Source organism: Anolis carolinensis, unplaced genomic scaffold, assembly GCF_035594765.1.
Source record: "Anolis carolinensis isolate JA03-04 unplaced genomic scaffold, rAnoCar3.1.pri scaffold_10, whole genome shotgun sequence".
Lineage (NCBI taxonomy): Eukaryota > Metazoa > Chordata > Lepidosauria > Squamata > Dactyloidae > Anolis > Anolis carolinensis.
In genome coordinates this window covers 26,988,313-26,995,651 of record NW_026943821.1, presented here as the reverse complement: position 1 = coordinate 26,995,651, position 7,339 = coordinate 26,988,313, and positions in this window count along the sequence as shown.

Genomic DNA, 7,339 nt, shown 5'->3' with positions numbered 1-7,339 from the left:
ATGTGGGAGAAACGTCAGGAGAGAATGCTTCTGGAACATGGCCAGACAGCCTGGAAAACATACAACAAAGCTGTGATTCTGGCAGTGAAAGCCTTCGACAACACAGAGGCTGATAAAGTCAAGATGGGAAGAGAAGCCTGCCCTGCATCGCAAATGTCCAAAGGTTAACGGGTGCAATCGGGTGGCAGCAGCAAATTGACAGCAGGGCTGACATGAATGCCCACCTGCCTGTGGATGTACGTGAGGCATCTCTCTGACCTCGAGAGCTCAGACTGGATTGTCTCCTTCGAGTGGAGTCGCAGGGCCGGCCTGCCACTCATTAGTTCTGGCGTGGAGATCTGGGCTCGGAGGCCTAATGGCTCATAATTGGGGGTGGGTGGGAGGGGGTGCGCAATCTGTATGTACCCATGCGCAATGACGAGTCAAGGAGGGCGAATACAACGCCAAGCAGGCCCTCGCGGCAGCCGGGCTGATGTGCCGCGTTATGAATCAACGTGTGTAGGATGGATGCACCAGCCGGTGACTCACTGCACTGCGGAGCCGCTCTCATCCCCTCCGTGTCCCCGGGAGCATGAGAGCGTTTCCACACCATCGGTTCCTGGCGCATCGCCTGCCTGGATGTGGCCCAGCACGGTTCTTCCAAAGGAAGCTTGCAAGCAGGACTCCTGTTTACGGATGCTTGCGAAAAGCCCTCTCCTCCTTCTCAACAGAAAAGGTGTCATGTCACTATCATGTCAGACTACACAGAGAAGCCATTGAAATCCACAAGCAAGTGGACAACTTCAACAGAAAGGAAGAAACCATGAAAATGAACAAAATCTGGCTACCAGTATTAAAAAACTCAAGAATCAGAACAGTAAATAAAAAGCAATACTCTGAAAACAGAGGATTTCCAGACATGAATCAACCTAGGGCAGTTAACGACTCTAAACAAAGGATGCCCCAGAGGCAGGAAGAAGACAGCAGATAAGCTTTTCAATGCTAATTAAAGTGATTAACTACACACATTCACACTGACCTCTCTCACCCTAGACTTTCCACAGATATATATTTACCTCTTTGCTTAGTTTTCTCCATACCTCACAACCTCTGAGGATGCCTGCCATAGATGTGGGCGAAACGTCAGGAGAGAATGCTTCTGGAACATGGCCACACAGCCCGAAAGACACACAACAACCCTGTGATCCTGGCCATGAAAGCCTTCGACAACACAGAAAAGGTGTCATTCAAAGCGCACGCCGGAGAGGGAAGGATATGGGAGTTACGCCTGGTGCGCGATTTCTTAATGCATTTCTTTGCTGAATTGTGACCCAGCTGTCAGCCCAAGTGTTGTTGCAGCCCTAGGCTGTGTAGGCACCTTGAAACCACACTGGAGCCCCAGAATATAAGCTGCTTATTGAAGGTTATAAGTAAGCACAAGCAAATAAAGTTCAGAGTCAATAAAATGGGTTTACAGTAAATCCACAAGAGCAATGCACTTAAAAGTCTTAAAGCAAGAGTCTAAGAGAGGCACTCAAAGAACATAGTCCAAACCAGATCTCGAACTCAGTCCCATGAAAGGCATCAAAAATAGTCCAAACAAGATTCAATTCCCAGAGAGAGGACTGGCTAAATAAAGTATGGGAAATAAAGGATATGGATCAACTAACGTTCCTATTGAAAAAGAACACTGGCAAGGGAGTAAAAACAAATGACTGGTCAGCATTTGAAGAACATATGAAGACGATGTACAATGCTTAAGAGAAAAAATAAAATCAAAAATTTTATATATAAAAAAGGGAGAGAACTGAAAATAGACTTGAAGAACAATGGACAGGAATAAGAGATGAATGGAAACTCAATACTTTTTTTCTTTCTTCTTTTTTGTCTCTCTCCTTTCCTCTCTCTTTCTTCCTTTTTTCCTCTTTTCCAAACTTTTCTATACATAATGTTCCCACTCTTTCATTGTACAAATATTTAGAAAATCTTTAATAAGAAGTATTTTTTTAAAAAAAGATTCAATTCCAAGGCATGAGACAAAGTGGAACCACAGGAAACACGGCTAGAACGCAGGCTCAAACTCCAAGGTAATCCGAGGTAATAGAAACCCAACCGGCAAAGTTACTGGAACATTCAACTGGATTCAAAGGCAAAACAAGGCTGGAACTTGAAGCAAAATCCACGGCTGCAAGAATATACAGGAGCACGGAGCAGGCTTTTAAGGAAAACCCAAGGTCTTCCTTTCATGAGAAAACTACTCATTAGAGCACTTCAAAAAGAGTCATTTACTTTTCTGTAACCATTCTCGTTCCCTCCTTCAAAGATTTATCGCTCCTCTCCTGTCGAACTCATTATCCTCCTCTAAACTAAACTGTCCATCTGACATCTGGTGAACTGGCCTTGATGGTGGAGAGGAATGTGGTTCAACATGCCTGCTTGCAACCATTCTGTCTCTGGTCCCAGAATCCACTGGAGCAGACTCTGGCTGCATATCAGGCCCAAACCAAGGGTCCTCTGGCAAATAATAATAATAATAATAATAATAATAATAATAATAATAATAATAATAATAATAATTAAATAAATAAATAAAAATAAAACTTTATTTATACCCCCGTGGGGACTCGGCACAGCTCACAATGTTACAAAAGTAACAGCGCAAATACATTAACAATATACACAGGTGCAAATCAGGTGCAGGGACAATGACTGGCTGAATGGGCCCAAGCTCAGGCCCAGGCTGAGCTATAACAAGTGGCTTCCACAGCACTTACAAATAAGGCAGACCCTGAGTGTACAACGCAGAAGGAAAGAAAGTGGGTTGGGAGGGTAGAGGGTCCGGTGAGCAGCCTGGCTGCCGCCCGTTGGACCAATTCAAGCTTCCGAACAGTCTTCAAAGGCAGCCCCACATAGAGCACGTTGCAGTAATCTATACGGGATGTAACCAGATCATAGACCACCGTGGCCAAATCTGACTTCCCAAAAGTACGGGTGCAACACACAAGTTTTAGTTGTGCAAAAGCTCCCCTGGCCACTGTTGCAACCTGGGGTTCCAGGCTCAGCGATGAGTCCAGGATCACTCCCAAGATGCGAACCCTATGCCTTGTTCGGCCACGAGGACCTCTGTCTTGTCTGGATTCAGCTTCAATTTGTTCTCTTACAGCTTTGTTCTCAACGTGCTGCGTGATCCACTTCTTGCCTCCCCACCATTCTTCTTCTTTTTTGCTTTGCCTTGGCCTTGTTTTCTAATCTGGGCATCTTTCCTTCTGGCCTGTTTTGGGCGTCTGTCGGATTCGGTTCATGAGGACGCGAGTCAAGCTGCCCGTCAGCCTGGGCAGACCTCCCGAGACCCGGGGGACCCGCTGGCTTGATGGGGAGCCTCCTTTGCCCAGGCCTAGAAGCATGTGTGCCGTCTCATAGCAACGGGAGAAAGAGTGCGCGGATAAGGCCCTCCTCGCCTGCGCTTGTGTGCAAGCAAGGGTGGGACGTGGGTGGCCTGGGGATTACTGGCAGGGACGGGCCTAATGCAATTGGGAGCCGAGCTGGAGAAAGTTACTTTTCCGCCCTATGACAGCTGCCAACATTCCCCTGCCGTCAGACTCAGCAGTGGGCCCCAAAATTCAGCCTATTGCAAATTGGATGAATATCCATGAGCTATAAGCCACCAAGGGACCAGGTTGCCCAGTCCATGATGATGAGGATAAATGCGCCTTTGCAGGAAAGGAACATAGGAACCTGCGACAAATTCCTGCAGCATGAAATGTAGCTGCTCAGGATACCAGTCATACCTTTCCATTCACCTTCCCCAGTTTTATATTTTCTCTTCCTCTCCATGGGTTCAAATTACAGGAAAGGAGATTCCACCTGAACATTAGGAAGAACTTCCTGACCGTATGAGCTGTTCAACAGTGGAACTCTCTGCCTCGGAATGTGGTGGAAGCTCCTTCCTTGGAAGCTTTTAAACAGAGCCTTGATGGAATTCTTGATTGTGCTTTTCCCGCATGGCAGAAGAGGGTTGGACTGGATGGCCCACATGGTCTCTTCCAACTCTATTATTCTAAGATTCCAATGGGTTGTAAGGGTGCGGGTGTCAATGGGTGCCATGTATGTTTGGAAGCCAGTGTGTACATGTACATACATAGACAGAAGGGTGCTTGCATACGTGGACACATACAGGGAGAGGCTTTCCCTTTCGGAAGACACCTTCTTGCAGTTGGCTTTGCTGCTCCCATTCTTGCGGAAGTCATCATTACCCTGTTAATTTCCAGAACTCATAAATAAAAGGACTAAAAGCAAAGCCATTAAGGCGGTTATTAAAATTCCTGTCGCCTACGCAGAGAAGCCACAGAGAAGTGTTCCTGCTGAAATCGCTGTGCTCGGGATGAGGAATTAGCGGCTAGATGCAGCGATGTGGACTCCGAGCCACCTTTTTGTTCAGAACTTTAGCAAAAACAATCAGGTTTATAGACTCTGACCATTACAAGTCCAAAACACCTGGAGGGCTGAAGTTTGCTCATGCCTGTTCTACGATGTTCCAAGCATTGACCATCATCACTGTCTTCCCTTCCCAACAGCAGGGTTGTTGTCCTTCACCATAACCCTGTGAGATGTCCACCTTCTCCTCTTTTTGGTCAAAACGGTTGAAGGAAAGGACCCATCCTTTCTTCACACATTCAGGTGGAGAGGAGCAACACATGCGCAATACTCTGCCGAGCATCCTTTTGAAGGAGATTTTCCTGTGCCGGGAAGTTCTGTTGCCATAGGAACAGTCCCCAAGTGATGTATGGCTCCCATGTGGAGAGTTTGGGCTGCGGCTGGGCATCCAGAGACAGGCGGAGGAGATCCAGCTGTTCCTCCATGCGCTGTGGAGCGCGTCTGATGTGGAGCCGACAGCAACCTGAGCAGATCTGGGCTGAAATCCAATTGCTACTCCCAACTAAAAGATCCGTTCAGTGCAGCCCCCTTTGTGCCTATGTCAGGCCCTGACATAAGGATGGTGCAGCTGGACCTGTATTTATGTCGGGAGGATGGCTCGAGGAAGGCATGCAGCAGCTGAGAGCCCTCTGGAGCACTCTCAGCTTCCCTGTGTCTTGTCCTCCTCCCGGCATAAGGACGGTGCAAATGGCCCTGTACTTATGTCAGGAGGATGGCTCGAGGAAGGCATGCAGAGGTTGAGAGCCCTACAGAGTGCTCTCAGGTGTCACTTGTCTCACCCTCCTTCCAGCATAAGGACAGTGTCATCAGACCTGTACTTATGTCGGGAGGATGGCTTGAAGAAAGCACGCAGTAGCTGAGAGTCCTCTCGAGCGCTCTCAGCCTCCATGCGTCTTGTCCTCCTCCCGGCATAAGGATGGTGCGGGCAGCACTGTACTTATGTCGGGAGGATGGCTTGAAGAACGCACGCAGCAGCAAAGAGTCCTCTGGAGCGCTCTCAGCCACCACGTGTCTTGTCCTCCTCTTGGCATAAGGACTGTGCGAACGGCCCTGTACTTATGTCAGGAGGATGGTTTGAGGAAGGCATGCAGAGGTTGAGAGCCCTATGGAGCGCTCTCAGGTGTTGTCACACTCAAGGCAGCGGAGCACCAAGAACCATACACAGAGGCCAATATCTATCTAATATCTTTATTAAAGAAATATATAAGAATAATAAAAACAAGTAGAAAATGTAGTCCAGAAGCAGACCTTTCAAATGAGGTCAAATATAGTCCAGAAACAGTTTGTCCAATAAATGATATTAGAGTCCAAAGATAAAATCCAATAAACCGAAACACACACTATTGCCAAGCAATAGTGTGGGGAATTGTCCAGGGTCTTTCAAGGTCCAAGGTAAAATCCACAACAAGGCTGGAAACAAAACTTGATTCTAGGAACAAGGTCCGTGACTATGAACAAGGCAAGGCAATTCTTGAATACTTGAATAAGCAAGGCAAGGGAACTGGATTTGCGGACTTTGCGAAGTCCACACAAGGCTGGAACACGATTTCACTCCTGAAGCTGCTCTGTTGTCTCTGCATGGAATCAACCGTGCCAGGCACCTTTAACTGGATCTCGTTTTCTCGCCAACCAGGTGTCCAGCGTTCTCTTTCCCTAGAGAACAGGAAACGAAACCCAACTTTCCAGATGTGAGACTCCCTGGATTTTCCCAGGGGAAACATGGCTAATCAGTGTCTTGTTTGGCTGCAATTCTTAAACTCCTGCGAACCCGCTCTTTGACTCCCCTGTCTGCAGCAAAGGACTGTCTCCTAGCGAAGGGAGGTGAGAGCTGCTCAAGGTCTGTCTTAATTGGTTCTTGGGCAAGAACATCAACATCAGGCATCTGGAAGGATTCCAGCTGTTGTTGATCCGGAGAAAACCCCATGTTTTCATCCTCATCTGCCACAGGGACACTAGGAGCGGGACTACAAGACCCATGAGGCATCACAGGTGTCGCCTGTCTCGCCCTCCTTCCAGCATAAGGACGGTGTGGCCAGACCTGTATTTATGTCGGGAGGATGGCTCAAGGAAAGCATGCAGCAGCTGAGAGCCCTCTGGAGCGCTCTCAGCCACCATGTGTCTCGTCCTCCTCCCGGCATAAGGATGGTGCGAACGGCCCTGTACTTATGTCTGGAGGATGGCTTGAAGAAAGCACGCAGCAGCAAAGAGTCCTCTGGAGTGCTCTCAGCCACCATGTGTCTCGTCCTCCTCCCGGCATAAGGACGGTGTGGGTGGCACTGTACATACGTCTGGAGGATGGTTCGAGGAAGGCATGCAGAGGTTGAGAGCCCTACAGGGCGCTCTCAGGTGTCGCCTGTCTCGCCCTCCTTCCAGCATAAGGACGGTGTGGCCAGACCTGTATTTATGTCGGGAGGATCGCTCGAGGAAAGCACGCAGCAGCGGAGAGCTCTCTGGAGCGCTCTCAGCCACCACGTGTCTCGTCCTCCTTCCAGCATAAAGACGGTGCAGGCAGAACTGTATTTATATCAGGAGGATGGCTTGAGGTAGGCATGCAGAGGTTGAGAGCCCTACGGAGTGCTCTCGGGTGTCACCTGTCTCTCCTCCTTGCAGGATAATGCTGAGAGGACAGCCCGAAGATCAAGGGAGGAGTATGAGTTAGGAGGATCGGGGTGATCGCTGGGTAAGGATGGGGTGAGCATCCCTGTCCTTATGCCAGGAGGAGACCCTGAGGATGACCTGGGCCCTGCCCTGCCCCCCCGGCCCCTCCCTCTCCCAAGCCTTGCCTCTCCCAGGCCCCCCACCCAGCATATGTCCAGCCCCCAGGGCAGCCCCACAAAGTGGCCCTAAGGCAAATACGGTTGACCATGCCTGATGTAGTGGTTAGAGTGCTGGATTAGGACTCTGGGTTCAAATATCTGCTCAGTTG